Here is a 13,811-nt window from a genome sequence, read left to right on the forward strand (position 1 = left end):
AAATAAATTATAAGCTTAATATAATGAAGGAGCTAGTGAGCTTGCAAAGAATAAGAGATTGTTATCGTATTATTTGTAACGTAACCAAGTAGCAAACCAAATATTAAGACATTAACTATTGGGTTGTTTATTTAAGTTTTCAGATATTAACAATACATTTTTTGCATTGCATGAGGTACAAACTATTTTTTATATTCTTACATTCAATAATTAGTCATAGTTTTATTGATATAACTGAAAAATGCCATTTTGCTTTTAAATGTTTTTATTATATTATTTAAAAAATTGGCTTTGTACTAATATTAAAAAAAACATTGAGAATTTATAATTAAAACAATGCCATTAAAATAAATATTGATACTGTGGAACCTCAGATTGTAATTTAATATACAAGTGTTTCGCAGTAAATCCATTTTTATTATTTCATTTTGACTTGAAAAACGTTATTATTTAAAGTGACTTTAATTTGGCAATATTGACATTATAATAATAATAGTATTTTTTTAATTAGGCAAAAAATGTATTTATAATAATTTTGGTTAGAAATTATATTTATTTTATATGAATATAATTGCCAAGTAATTAAGAACCTATTCAAAAAGGTGCCAGAAAATAATTATCCGGCGCAAAAGATAAAATGAATGTAAATAAAAATGGCATAATTGCGAATGACGAGGAACACGTGAGCGATCGGAATTTATGCGGATATATGTATATAATTTACTTTAACCCTTTAGACGCGTCGATCAAAAATAAATATTAATTTTTTTTTTTTTTTTAAATGCAAATTTTACCTTGATACTGTGTTTAAATGTTCTGTTTTTTTTAAAAAAATATTTAAAATAATATTTTTTATTTATTGAACAAAAAATTTTTTTTCTTAAAAATAACTTTTTTTACTGATTTTCGCGTAAAAATCAGTTGGGTGACTTTAGTCGATTTACGCGTTTAAAGGGTTAAGGTATAGACTGAAGACAAGTGGGTAAACACGATGATGTAAGATCTGCTAAAAAATAAGCAAGCAAGAAATAGATGGGATATACGATACATTTTAAATAATATATGCCCGGTATTCAATGTGTTAAAACATGTATTAATAAAAAAAATCTTATTAAAATACACATATAATACATCTTATCATTACCAAAACATAATTTTCATATTCTACGTTAAAATCAGCCAATTCATATTTCGTACATTTATGACAGTCATGATACTGACATAAAAAAAGCATAAAACTTATTGAGCTTTCGCGTCCAAATTGTAACTATCTTAATAATTTCCATGGCGTCGCATTTTCTTGATACAAATACTACACCAATATTGAAAATTTGATTTATTTCTCCATTTAAATTCGTACAATGTTAAGCTAAATCCAACTTTTGAGTCTTTGATTTTTTCAACTTGAATATCATTTTACTTTTTTTCCTTTATAAAATTGTTCAATGAGTTTCATTGTGATTGACGGATTTTTGGTAAGATGTAACCTTTATCAAATATATATTCTCCTATAAAGGTTATTATTAAAAATAGCATTAATCCAGATTCGATCTTCGGCGGGCAAACGTGCCACAATTTCTTAGCATAAATTTGGTCAATGGAGATTTGTGATTGATTTTGCTTCTTATCGGTAAACTACACTCTTCAACAACTCTCCTACGCTTTTTGTTAACACTGTTCTTGTGATACATATATAAATGTTTCTGCATACCACTTGTATTTAATTTTATTAGCTTGCAAAAAAACATTATTGGTAGCTTCTGTGCCGTAGTTAATTGAGGAGCTTACTTTTTCAACCCAGCACTAAAGTTCTCCAACTGCTTTCTTTCTTGTCACTTTAACATAAGTGGCTTTTAAAATTTAATTTCTTGTTATGTGTCAGTTTTTAACATTCCATTCCTTTTTAAATTCACGATGTTCATCTTCCGGTTTTCTTTGTAGCCATGTTTAAGAGTGCTACAAACTTATTTTTTAAAATACATAATAAAAATAAATTTTCATCCCTCACATTATTAAAATAATTAACAGTATTTTAAAACTCTGTTTATATTTTTCTGTTTAATTATTTTAAAAATAGTTGTGAATTGTTCTAAAAAGAGCCGCATACGGCTCGCGAGCCGCGGCTTTTCGACCCTCTGTACTATGCAAACAAAAATAAAAAAATGATAATACTGTATGTATATTCTCAAATATAATACATCATCTTTTTCTTTCATTATTTTACTATGAATAATATATTTATAAGCAATAAAATTAGATTTTTTATCATAATTTTTAATAAATATTTATATTTTTAAATAAAAATTTAAAATATACGAAATACCTTAATTTTATAAAGACGGTTAAAACCGGTTTTTCATTTGTAAAAAAACAAAAACCTCTTTTGGGAGCTCTAGACTAGGTAAATAAGGATGATATTGGAGAAACATGGCTACTAAACTTGAAAGTTGACTACCAAAGAACTAATAGATCTGCATCTCAAACAAAAGTACGAGTCTACAGAAGAGATATTGTTTGAAGTGAAAGAGAAAGAGACTGAAAAACCTTTAAAATGCAGAAGACAGTGCAAAATTTCGTGAAAAACACCACCCGAGTAAGATTGTATTTAGAAATGTGAGTCATGAATCTCTTCAATGGCAATGTAGTCACATTTTCACTAAATCTTTAAAAGGAGGCTAAAGCAAGTATCGTTGGAAGGTTGCTAGTTATATTTCTACAATAATATTTGATTGATCTATCAATGATATACAGCAGTGATTTCGATATGAATGATCAATGAACTCAATTATTTTATAATAAAATATATGTGTATTTGTATTAATCATTTTTATATAAATATATCTGGGTTTTAGAACAATCAACATATTTTTTTATTATTTTTAATGAAATAACATTTTTTTTATGTACGAGTGCTTTGAAATACGAGCGCGTTTCCGTAACGAATTATGCTCGTAAACTGAGATTACACTGTTTTTTTTTTTTTAAATTTACAATTTAATAGTTAGAGAACAAATTTTGCATTTGAACGACGCATATGTGCACATAACAATATGTATATTGCACAAACGTACCTAAACAAGCTCGCGGAGAGGGTCGTAATTGAATATCGAAACGCTTAATTAAACACGGATATGGGAATTTGAGTTAATTTAACATTTCGATTTACACATTGTTGCAGCGGAGCCGACATGTAAAATAATCGAATTAGTCCTGATGGGCGATTTCAAATTTTCTTTAATGACTTTGCTATATTTAATTAATATAATAATAATATATACTTTGAGAGAAGAGCATCTGGATAACGATGGCTCAATATGACTAAATACACACAATAGAACTGCAGTAAAACATCGTTAATCCGATATAATTGAGGGATCAGATTATCGAGATTAAGGATTAATATGGATATTATTTGGATGAAATATAATATCAGATCAAGAATATAGCCTGCTAAAATATATAATATAAACACAACAAATATAAAACGACCGATTGTTTAAATATATTTTAATGTATTTGTTTTATATTTATAGATGTTTACATATGCACAGCTAAATACAATAATGAATAATCAATTATCAATTTTATAAATCAATAATAAAATAATTATTACAATAAATTATAGTCCATTTAAGATGTTAGCGCTCATCATCGTTGTGTTGGTAATACATGCATACATATACAGTTTTCTGCAAATTTGTTTACACCGATAGGAGAACGTTACTAATACTAAATCAGGGCTGTTTTAAGGTTAGGGTGACCGTATATTGGAAATTGAATTAAAAATTATAATGTGTTATATTTTTATTATAAATTATTTTCATGTTGTGGTATTTTGTAATCAATAAAAAAATCCTGTAACATTCTATTGGTATTTTTAAAAATCTTATATTGAACAGATATTCAACCTCGAAAGTGATACCAAAACTGCTCTCATGTTTTTGAGTTAAATATATAAATAAACAAAATAAGTAAGAAGGTGATATTTTACACTTTCCTCAACAAATTAAATGAAAAAATTAAAAATGAATTGCACTTGTAATTTCATATGGTCACCCTATTATATTTGCTCACCAATACTGTGACGATGAGCGTTCATATCTTGGACGGACTGTACATGTCAGACTATTAAGTAGAACTTAACTTACATATTTACTAATTATATTGATATTGTGAACTTGTCCAAGTTAAATTTAAACACATTAGAAGTTAGAGCATATGTTAAACTTATAAATGATAAAAACAACAATGACGTGTATAGTGACATTTATTATTAATTGTTTTTAATTAATAAAATATGTCATTGTAAATACAAACATACTAAATAACTGTTGATTGTGTTTGCTATGCTGTAACACATTGGGTTAACGCCTGTTGTTTGTAAAGAAAGATATAAGTATATTATTTTAAATTAAACGTTGAATACAGAAGGCTAAAATAAAAGGAAAAAGTATATTACTTTAACCCTAGTGTAGATATTCAAATATCAAATATTCTAACTGCCAGTTCTACTTCACCGAATATATCCATTGTCTTAGTATTTCGCGCATATAATAGCCACATCGAAACCATACACGCAAACACTGAACGACGACAGTTTGCCGACATTCTTGAGAATAACTTCGTTCGACACATTTCCCCCTAAGCCGAGTATCGATCACACGGGCCGTAAGGTTTTAACCCTGCCCGCATGCACATTGTGACCCCTCATAAGAGAGACCTTAAAAATAGGAAAGCAATCGTCGCTTACGACGCCCCGTGAACGTTCGGCGGCTTTCAAACAAATTGAAATTTTCTTAGAAAAAGGAAGAAAAAATAACAAACAAAAATATAAAATAAAACTACACATGAAACACAATGTAGCATAACACGTTTTTGAATTCAATCGAAAGACATATACATATAGCAAATAATATTGTTTATAGAATTAATCATTTAAAATATTAAAACAACATGTGTACATATGAAGCAATTTAAAAGTCTGATCCTTCGCTCTCTTGTGCGAATGATGACAGTTGATTGAATGAACCTCACTAGAGGTCCAATTGAGTGTCAAAAATATCTAGCAATTCTCGGTCGTTGTGCAATGCGCAAAAAATGCTTTGTGTGTGTTTTGTTCATTAAAAACACACGAAGGAATACAAAAAGCGACTAGGTTGGAGATTTTCGGAAAAGGCTTTAGCGAACTATTTTATTTCAATATGGAAACTACACTTTTGCATGTAATACCACTTTGGAAACCCATAAATAAAATCTGGCGGTGATAAGTTCAGTATCTAGACAGGCAAACTTTTTCAATATGATGCGATTAAATCGACGTAACGTAATCGTTTTTCTGAACTGGGTTCGTTAAGTTTTTGGCGTGAATGCGATAAGCTATCAATTTTAATTTCTTTCTGGACCGTTGGATAGTTGAGTTTCGTAAACTTATTTAAGTGATAAGCCAGCTATAGCGAAGTTATTTGTATTTAATTCCTCTCAGTGTTTTTTTAATGTAAATATATTCATACTTTATATATTACTTTGGGACTATGCCAACAACAGTCAAGATTAATTAAATTGCAATTATATTAAAAAACTTACTTGAATTAATAATTCAATTAAAAGTAAAAAAAATACTTTCGTAACTAATTAGGGCAAATTAATTAGTATTATTTTATCTGAACATTATGACAGATTTTCCCTAACAAAGAATTATACCATAAATTAAAAATAAAATAAAAAATATAGTACACACGTAAAATAAATGAGCAAACACAAAAAAATGACACGCGCTCCGCAAAATAAAAATAAGCATCATCAACGCTTTATTGCAAGTTTTGGAAATGTAGATATAAAATCTCCATATCTGCTCGAACATCAATTTCAAAGGGCAGCCGGTCAAAAGAGCGTGCGTCAAATGCGCAGAGAGACATATGAGCGCTTTAAAAAAGAGAGCACGTCATAAGAGCGCAAAAATACTTGGAGAATATCAAGTAATGAATATTTTAGGAATTAGAAATATAAAATATAAGTAAATTGTGGGAAATTTACAAAGAATTAAAAAATATAGGCGGTAAAATTAGTATTTTATGTGCCAGAGCATAATGACGATTAAAATGATTAGTAAATGAAAATATTATTATTTATTAATTATTACGTACATACGAAAGTATGGCTCCCCATCTCCATACATACAATATACATCAGTAAGATTAAGATTACTATAAATAATATTGTAAGATTTACAATATTTGACAAAATACCCTTTTTATCCATAACTAGCTTTGAATATCGCCCCAATATTTTTAGATATTATAATTTGGAAGATAAAAATAGACATAAAATCTTGTGGTTTTTAAGAAAAATATTAAAAATAATTACATAAATCGAATAATTAATTTTTTTGCAAAACAGGCACTACAACATTTTAAAACAATGCTCGATGAAAAGATCAAATCATTACCAAAAAGACTTACCAAACTCCAATTGACAATTATACATTAATTTCAGTGGAAGAAAAAAAATGTAATTTCTTATTACAAAACCCGATACCTTGGAAATATGAAAATACTGTTATTCCCTAATGATATTTGAAATTAAAACCATATTTGGACATACCAAAATATTTAGGAATTTATTAAAACAGTTTTTAAAAAAAAAATTAAATTTATCATAAAAAATAATTACATTAAAAGATTATTCTAAAACTTGAAACTTGTACAAGATTTAAAATTGGTAGAAATAGTCTTAGCATACTAAATGCTCTTGCTGCACTATCAATTCAAAAAGTGTATAAAATATATGAAATTAAAAATTAAAATGAAAATTATATAAAAAAATTAGTAGAATTTACAATTTTAAAAGGGGGACATATATAATTAAACTTATTTCAGAAACAATATTTTTATTAGGTTAAAAATAATAATGATAAACTATTATGCTAATCTCTCTTAGTAAATTGATTAGTGTTTTTATAAATTGATATATTATTATATAGTTTCGGGTCTCTGGGTATCTGGACAGTAAATGGATCTCTTGGTGCAGAGGTATTATATTAGATTAATAATTTTTACTTGGCGCACCATACCAATTAATTGTCATAATATTTAAGATTATAATAAGATTCGTATTCATTATTTGCATAAAATATTGACATAATCCATCTTCTTTTAAGTGGTTAGATATCATTCCTACTACTATTACTGTCACAGTAATAATAACACGGTTAATATCAAATTGATCGTCACTTCCTAAAAGATCCATTATTTTATCGTCATTCGAAATTATATGGATAATTTGTAAAAATAAATCGATATATGTATTTATAAATATTTAAAACACAGATAACTAATTCTGTTTAACATAACTTAGTAATTTACTAGCTCAAAAACACTAATATTATTATTTGAGTTGCCGTTAAAAATGTCGATAGTTGTCAATCACTGATTTAAATAGTGCGAGCGAGATAGCGAGCTCTGCTTGCATCTCGCTCTTTTTTTCTAATCGTTTTTATTTGATAACAGACACACAATATTAAGTAAGAATTATGCACAATTACAGCATATAATCCCGTTTCATCCCATATCATAAAAATATAGATACCCTTCGAAGGAAAAAATGAGTTTAATTGACACCGTAAATTATCGGTGGCAATTATTGGTCTTAACACCACGCGAAGCGACCATGTTACGATGAAATATTTTACAATAAACTCATTATTGAGTTATTCGCATAAGCTAAAAATTAAATATTACTAAAATGTGTTTACCAGAAGTTTTTTTACTATTAATAAATTAAAATTGGCAAAATTAGCTCGAACACAAAGCCAATAAATGCATTGAAAGTTTCGTCGACGTACGAGTGCAACGGTTGGAATTCGATGTCGACCAATTGTCGACTTTCTAGCACAAAGGGTTAACTATATTCGAAAGACACAGAAAATTAGAAAGACATTACCTTGTCAACAGCACGATGCATAGAATTGTAAATATCCTCGCGGGCCACGGCGCGGCGTCACAACCCCCGCCCCCCGCGAGGCCCGCGCTAGAAGGGACGCCGTGGAAAAACACTGTGCAACGGTGTTGCATACACCAAATTTGAATTGAACACTGCTTAATTCTAATACATACACTAAATTACACTATCACTTTATAATGCACTGCTAATTAAAAACATCGAGAACACTTATTCGAGAAAAATGTAACAAAACAATTTATTCGGGCGTTTACGACCGCGGTCGCATAGCTACTGGTATTTTTTAAAAATATTTCTAGATGCATCCAGACAATTCAAGGTTATGCTTCATTAAAAATACCAAGTGTCATTCACCTCAGATTGCATTTGTCTAGTTTTAAAATATTTATCTCTAATTCGAATTATTTTAATGCAAGTTGTTTGTTTATTTTAATGCGAGAGCGACACGAAGGTCACCTTTGCTGTTGTTGTTGACCTACTTAAAGTATAATGTCGATGATTTCAACTTTATTTATATGAAAAATATTATTATTACATACGATTTTTTAAATGCAAATTTTGAGTGTAGTTATATGCGTGCGTACGGTGCTGCCCCCAAGTGTCAATCGAGTGCGTTGTCGTTTGCTTGTAACGGTCGTTTACGCGTGGGCGTTGCTTGATAAACATTTTCCTAAATCTTTTAACTACGTCGAGGTTGACACTGAAACTTTTCGATGTAATATAAAGACGAACGAGGAAGCGGAGCACTGGATAAAAGAATACAGTGCGTAATCCAGAAGAAGTTGGAATTGCAAGAGTATGAAAAAAAATCCCACACGATATATTTCACAGTAAGTACTCTAATTAAACTAATAATGCTATATATAATTATTGTATATAACTTGACCCTTCGAAAAGAACGCATGGTAAATCAAATAATTTGTATTGCAAAGCTGAAATAGACGTTCTTGTAAAAAAGGTGACTTGTGTCACAATGAATCTGAAGGTAATTTCAATATGTTTTTTCCTTTTGATATATAACTCATATTTATACATATGTACAAGAATTCTGTTTAAATTTTAAGGACGGATATCAAACATAGTCATCCTATAATAAACGCAGAGACGTTATCTTGTTTGCCTCCATCTGAACATATCAAAAATAAGTTCTATGACTATTTTGATATGGGATTAAAGGTTGGCGAGGCTATGAAATATCAAGAAGTTCATCTGCTATTACAATATAATAATTGTAGCATAAAAATGGCAGATGCATCAATTAACCCAAAAATGCATACTGTTCTTCATTAACCCATCCGTGCCTGTGGGGTCTATTGACTCCCCCAACTTTTTGTTTTTTCTCAAATAACTTATTTAATATAAATCCTATTTGTCGCAAACTTTTTGTATTTGTCAAAAGTAGTTTAAAGAATAAATATTAAAAATAATCATTGTACCTTATTATCTCCAATCGCGAGAAAAAAATAAAATCAACTCTAATCGGTACTGTCGCCGTGTGATTTGTATACCTAAGTCAGTTTTTAGAGAAATTCGCCTTCTAAGAATTTCGCACGGCGCCCCCTCCACGCGGTTCCTTCAACGCTTTATCGCAAACTACACCGAAAAAACCCAAAAAAACATACAGTACGAATTGAACCGCCAAATTCGATCGTTATTGTTATTTTATTTCTCACGTTACTTTTGAAATTGTAAAATGGCTGATCGGCTTGTAACTGACGAAGAGTTGCTAAGAATTTTGCAAGATTCTGACGAGAGTGGTAGCGAATACGATAGCGATATCGATATTGATAATACATTTCAAAAAAGACATTTCTCCCGTAAATCGTATCGAAGTTGAAGCGTTTATAGGTATCCTATTATCTTCTGGAGAATTGAATGGGGGTAAAATACAGTTCAAAGAATTATGGACAACAAACGAACTGTCCAAACAATATTTTTATTCAGCGGTCATGTCTAGAGATAGATTTTCGGTGCTCAGATTTGATGATCGTTTGACCAGAGAAGATATTTTTTAATAAATGCTTTTATTGTACTCACGTGTACATAATCACAATTTATAGTTTATTTTTCCGAGCAGCTGCAGGTTATTTCTTATATGTATTCATATAATATTTATTAAAATTTGCCAAAGTAACTGTGGCTACATACTCGACATATACATGCATAACGTCCACCAAATTTAATCGATTTGAATGATTCGCTAGCCAATTCCTTCAATTTTTATAGCCGCAATCAGGGAAATATTTCGCCCTCTAACTGTTGGCAAGGACACGCATGCCAATGTAAAAGGGTTAATTTAGAAATGAAGTAAAATTACAGAAAATAAAAAATACGATGTACATATATAAAAAGTACAAGACACTAAAAATGTATCTTACCATTAACCATTAGATAATATTGGATTACTGAGAATTTAAAGATTGTTAGATTAGTAAGATTATATTGTATTTTTTTCTATACTGTTATAAGGAAATCATAACAAAATTTTTTTGAGTAAATATTATCTCCCGTCAGATATTTCTGGCTCACTGGAAGTACCGAATCTCAGAAATGACACATTTTTTTAGAAAATGGTAATTTTTTCGAGTTATTATTTTTAAATTATTAGCACGATACACATAAAAACTTATGGATAAGAATTGAGTTTGCCTGGAAGATTTCCCATTACGGTGGAGAAAATTACAATGGTGAGTGAATATTTGATTGCAATTGAATTATATATCAATAAACTCGTATTAGCAAAAATGTCATTTCTCACTTTTGTAGATAATCATTTGCACAAAATATCACAATCCGAAAGAATGGTGTGCTTGAAAAAAGTTTTTACAAATTTGAAATTAATATAAAATGTTAATATATATGTATAAAATAAACATATTTTTTAGTGTTACACTAGAATTTTTTTGTGTTTATAAAATAAATGTGTTTTATTTTTTCAAATTTTTATTTTAATTTCAAAATAGTATTTATATATTGACTTTTTTGTATATTAACAACATAAATGTTGCAACAATTTTTTATTTCAAAAATTGAAATAATAAATAAATGAAATACTTGTTTATTTTTTTGGGTTACTCCGTAGTTTTATGTACCGAGCGCGCGGCAGTCACTGCAAAGTTAGTCTGCAGCGAAATCTCGGCGTTTACGTCGTCACTTATGCGTCGTAATGATTAATTAAAAAATCCTAAATATTGACCAGATGATGAAGCTTATCATGAATAACAAATTTTATACTTAGAATTATCCATTTTTAAATAAATTTGATGAAGAATTCATCAATATTTTGACTTGAAATGTTTGGGGGAGTTGAGCGACCCCATCGGATGTCATTTTTCATTTCGAGGCACCGTGACGTATGGGTTAAGGGAAAAATGGAGAGATTATACTTTAGGTCCACGTAACGACTGTCTCCATGTAATTTATATTGAAGATGAATATGTTTGCAATGTTGTTTCTATGAATAATAATGCATTTATCAATTGCATTATTATTCATAGAAACAAAAGAGAAGATATCAATATACAGGACATTTAATTAAATATTATGAATCACCGTTTGCTTTTGTTATTGTAACGCCAATGATGAAAAGAGCTCATTCTCTGCCTTTGACTAATGACACTGTGTTCGTAGACACCACCTCCTATTGCGATGCGGAGGGCCACTCGAAATGTAATGATAAATTCAAAATCAGCGTTTCAATTTAGTAAAAATATATGTATATTGTACATATGGGGATGGGGAGCCATACTTTCGTATGTACGTAATAATTAATAAATAATGTTTTTATTGACTAATCATTTTAATCGTCATTACGCTCTGGCACATAAAATACTAATTTTACCGCCTATATCTCGTGAATTTTTATTTTTTGAAATTTCTCACAATTTAAATATATTTTGTATACCTAATTCCTAAAATATTCATTACTTGATTTTCTCAAAGTATTTTTGCGCTCTTATGATGTGCTCTTTTTTGTCAAACGCTCATATGGCTGTCTGCGTATTTGACGCACGCTATTTTGTTATAGCGCTACTTTGGTAAACGCTCTTATTACGCAGCGCTTATAATGCAGCGCTCTTTTGACGCACGCCCATTTGTGACGTTGCCATTTCAAAGTCATCGACATAAGTATTTCTGCCTGAACTGTAAGAAAATTTCACCAGGCAAGAAATTTATGAAATGTTCGATTGTCTATCGAATACCTCTTCAGTGACCTTAAGTTTTATGTAAAGAGAATAAATCCGAATTTGTGCGAAATTCTGAAAAACTTTCAGGTCATCAGTATTTAATAAATATTCATAGTTCTTAATTGCCGCATGTATGTTGTTGGAGAATACTGCTGTGGTACTTCAGAATGAGCGATAAATAAGCTAACAAGAGCATTCGAGAAGCCAAAGTAAATTCATTTTTAAAGAAAAAGCTCATGTCGAATGTGCTTTTTGAAACAACCTGAATTTTAGAATCAAGGGATTTTATTACCAAATTCGAAAGGCACGAAAGGTTAGTGATATTGTATGATTAATTGTATATTAGTATACTATTATACATAAAAAAATATTAGTTCGACTTGTAATAAAGTGTTATATGCACCACCTTAAGAAAAGATAACTCGTGCATTTGAGTATATTCTCAAAAGAACCGTTCCTGATATGCTTTAGCAGTCATGGAAATTCGTATTCAAAAAATTCGCTACCTTTCGTGCAAATATAAATATGTGAATATAAATACTGAAACGAAGGGAAGCAGGAATAACTTCCCCTCCGACCCTTCGTCTGACATTTCTACTGGCATCCTTAATTGAACATTCACAACGAAGCTCAAGGCATCAGATCTTCAAGAGCTATCTAACTTTAAACAAGCGAATATTTCAACAGCCGCCGCTTCTCTCTTCGCATCTGGTCCAGCTCGACGTCTGGAATCCAGAGCGAATTCAAGCACAAACGGACAGCTCGTCTCAAATATTGTGCAACAAATTAAATAGCAACTAGCTTTGTGTTAATCAAATAAGACTAGGTCATGAAAAATATTTTCAGCGATAGCAATGAAGGACTGAAAAAATGTGTGGGTGTATGTTCATCTATTTTAAGTATGCGCCATAATTGTTTTTTATATTTGTTTAATAACTCATGCTAAAATTTATGTTTGGAAAATAACCAATATGACGCACTGGGAAAACCTGTTTACTCACAATGGTAAGATTTGGAATAAAAAATAAAATTACGGTATACAACATGAAATCTGTAAATCAGTGACATTTCTTTTATTAATTGTAAATTATTTTAATTATTCATCTTGATATTTATGGTGAGAATAGGAAAATCTAAGACAACCTAATCGATCGGAATTAAAATTATATAGTAAACACTAATTCTAATTTCACATAGATGAACTGAATGAAAAATGAATGAAAAAACTAGAAATTTCATAGGATTCAAGTTCAGGCCTTTCAGATATCAGTCACCTAATTATACCACTGATCTATAGCGATCGTCACGGTTAGTTTTTTTGTGATTGATATTTTTATTTTTTAAAGTACTTCAAGCATTGTATTTATTTGTAAGATTAGGGCAACAGGTGGCACTATGAATTAAAATGCAACAGAATTTATGATTAGTAGGAGTGAATAAAAGTTCAGTATGGTGATGCGTGTCTGTCACATCAGCAAGTATACTAGTAGAATACTGAGCTATGGAACACCGTGACTTCAATCGCGGTAATTGTCTCTTCGCAATAAAAAATATATACTGGCCCCAAATTAACATTTTAAAAGATTTATAATAATTTATACTTGCGTTTTGTGTAGAATGTATTTTTAAATCGTTACTCACCTGCAATAGGAAAAAAAGCAAAATTAG

The 13,811-nt window shown here is 29.6% G+C and overlaps 1 protein-coding gene and 1 long non-coding RNA gene across 3 annotated transcripts in view; one reads left to right on the top strand and one right to left on the bottom strand.

Annotated features, from left to right (window-relative positions):
* Positions 1-13,811, bottom strand: part of LOC148229133 (uncharacterized) — a 357,476-nt gene that overhangs the window by 161,103 nt on the left and 182,562 nt on the right. Inside the window, exon 1 of one of the 2 annotated variants that reach the window (XM_088198924.1) lies at positions 7,939-8,058. The exons of the other annotated variant lie outside the window; for it this stretch is intronic. The gene's annotated coding sequence lies outside the window, so the exon portion shown is untranslated. Of the gene's footprint in view, positions 1-7,938; positions 8,059-13,811 lie in introns of those variants that run through there. 2 annotated transcript variants of the gene reach the window in all.
* On the top strand, positions 8,665-9,077 carry LOC148229134 (uncharacterized). The gene is made up of 3 exons (XR_015811525.1): positions 8,665-8,786; positions 8,889-8,941; positions 9,021-9,077. It is a non-coding gene; the product is annotated as an uncharacterized LOC148229134 (long non-coding RNA).

This window comes from Plectrocnemia conspersa, unplaced genomic scaffold (assembly GCF_051122295.1).
Source record: "Plectrocnemia conspersa isolate PC_06_02 unplaced genomic scaffold, ASM5112229v1 ptg000011l, whole genome shotgun sequence".
NCBI lineage: Eukaryota > Metazoa > Arthropoda > Insecta > Trichoptera > Polycentropodidae > Plectrocnemia > Plectrocnemia conspersa.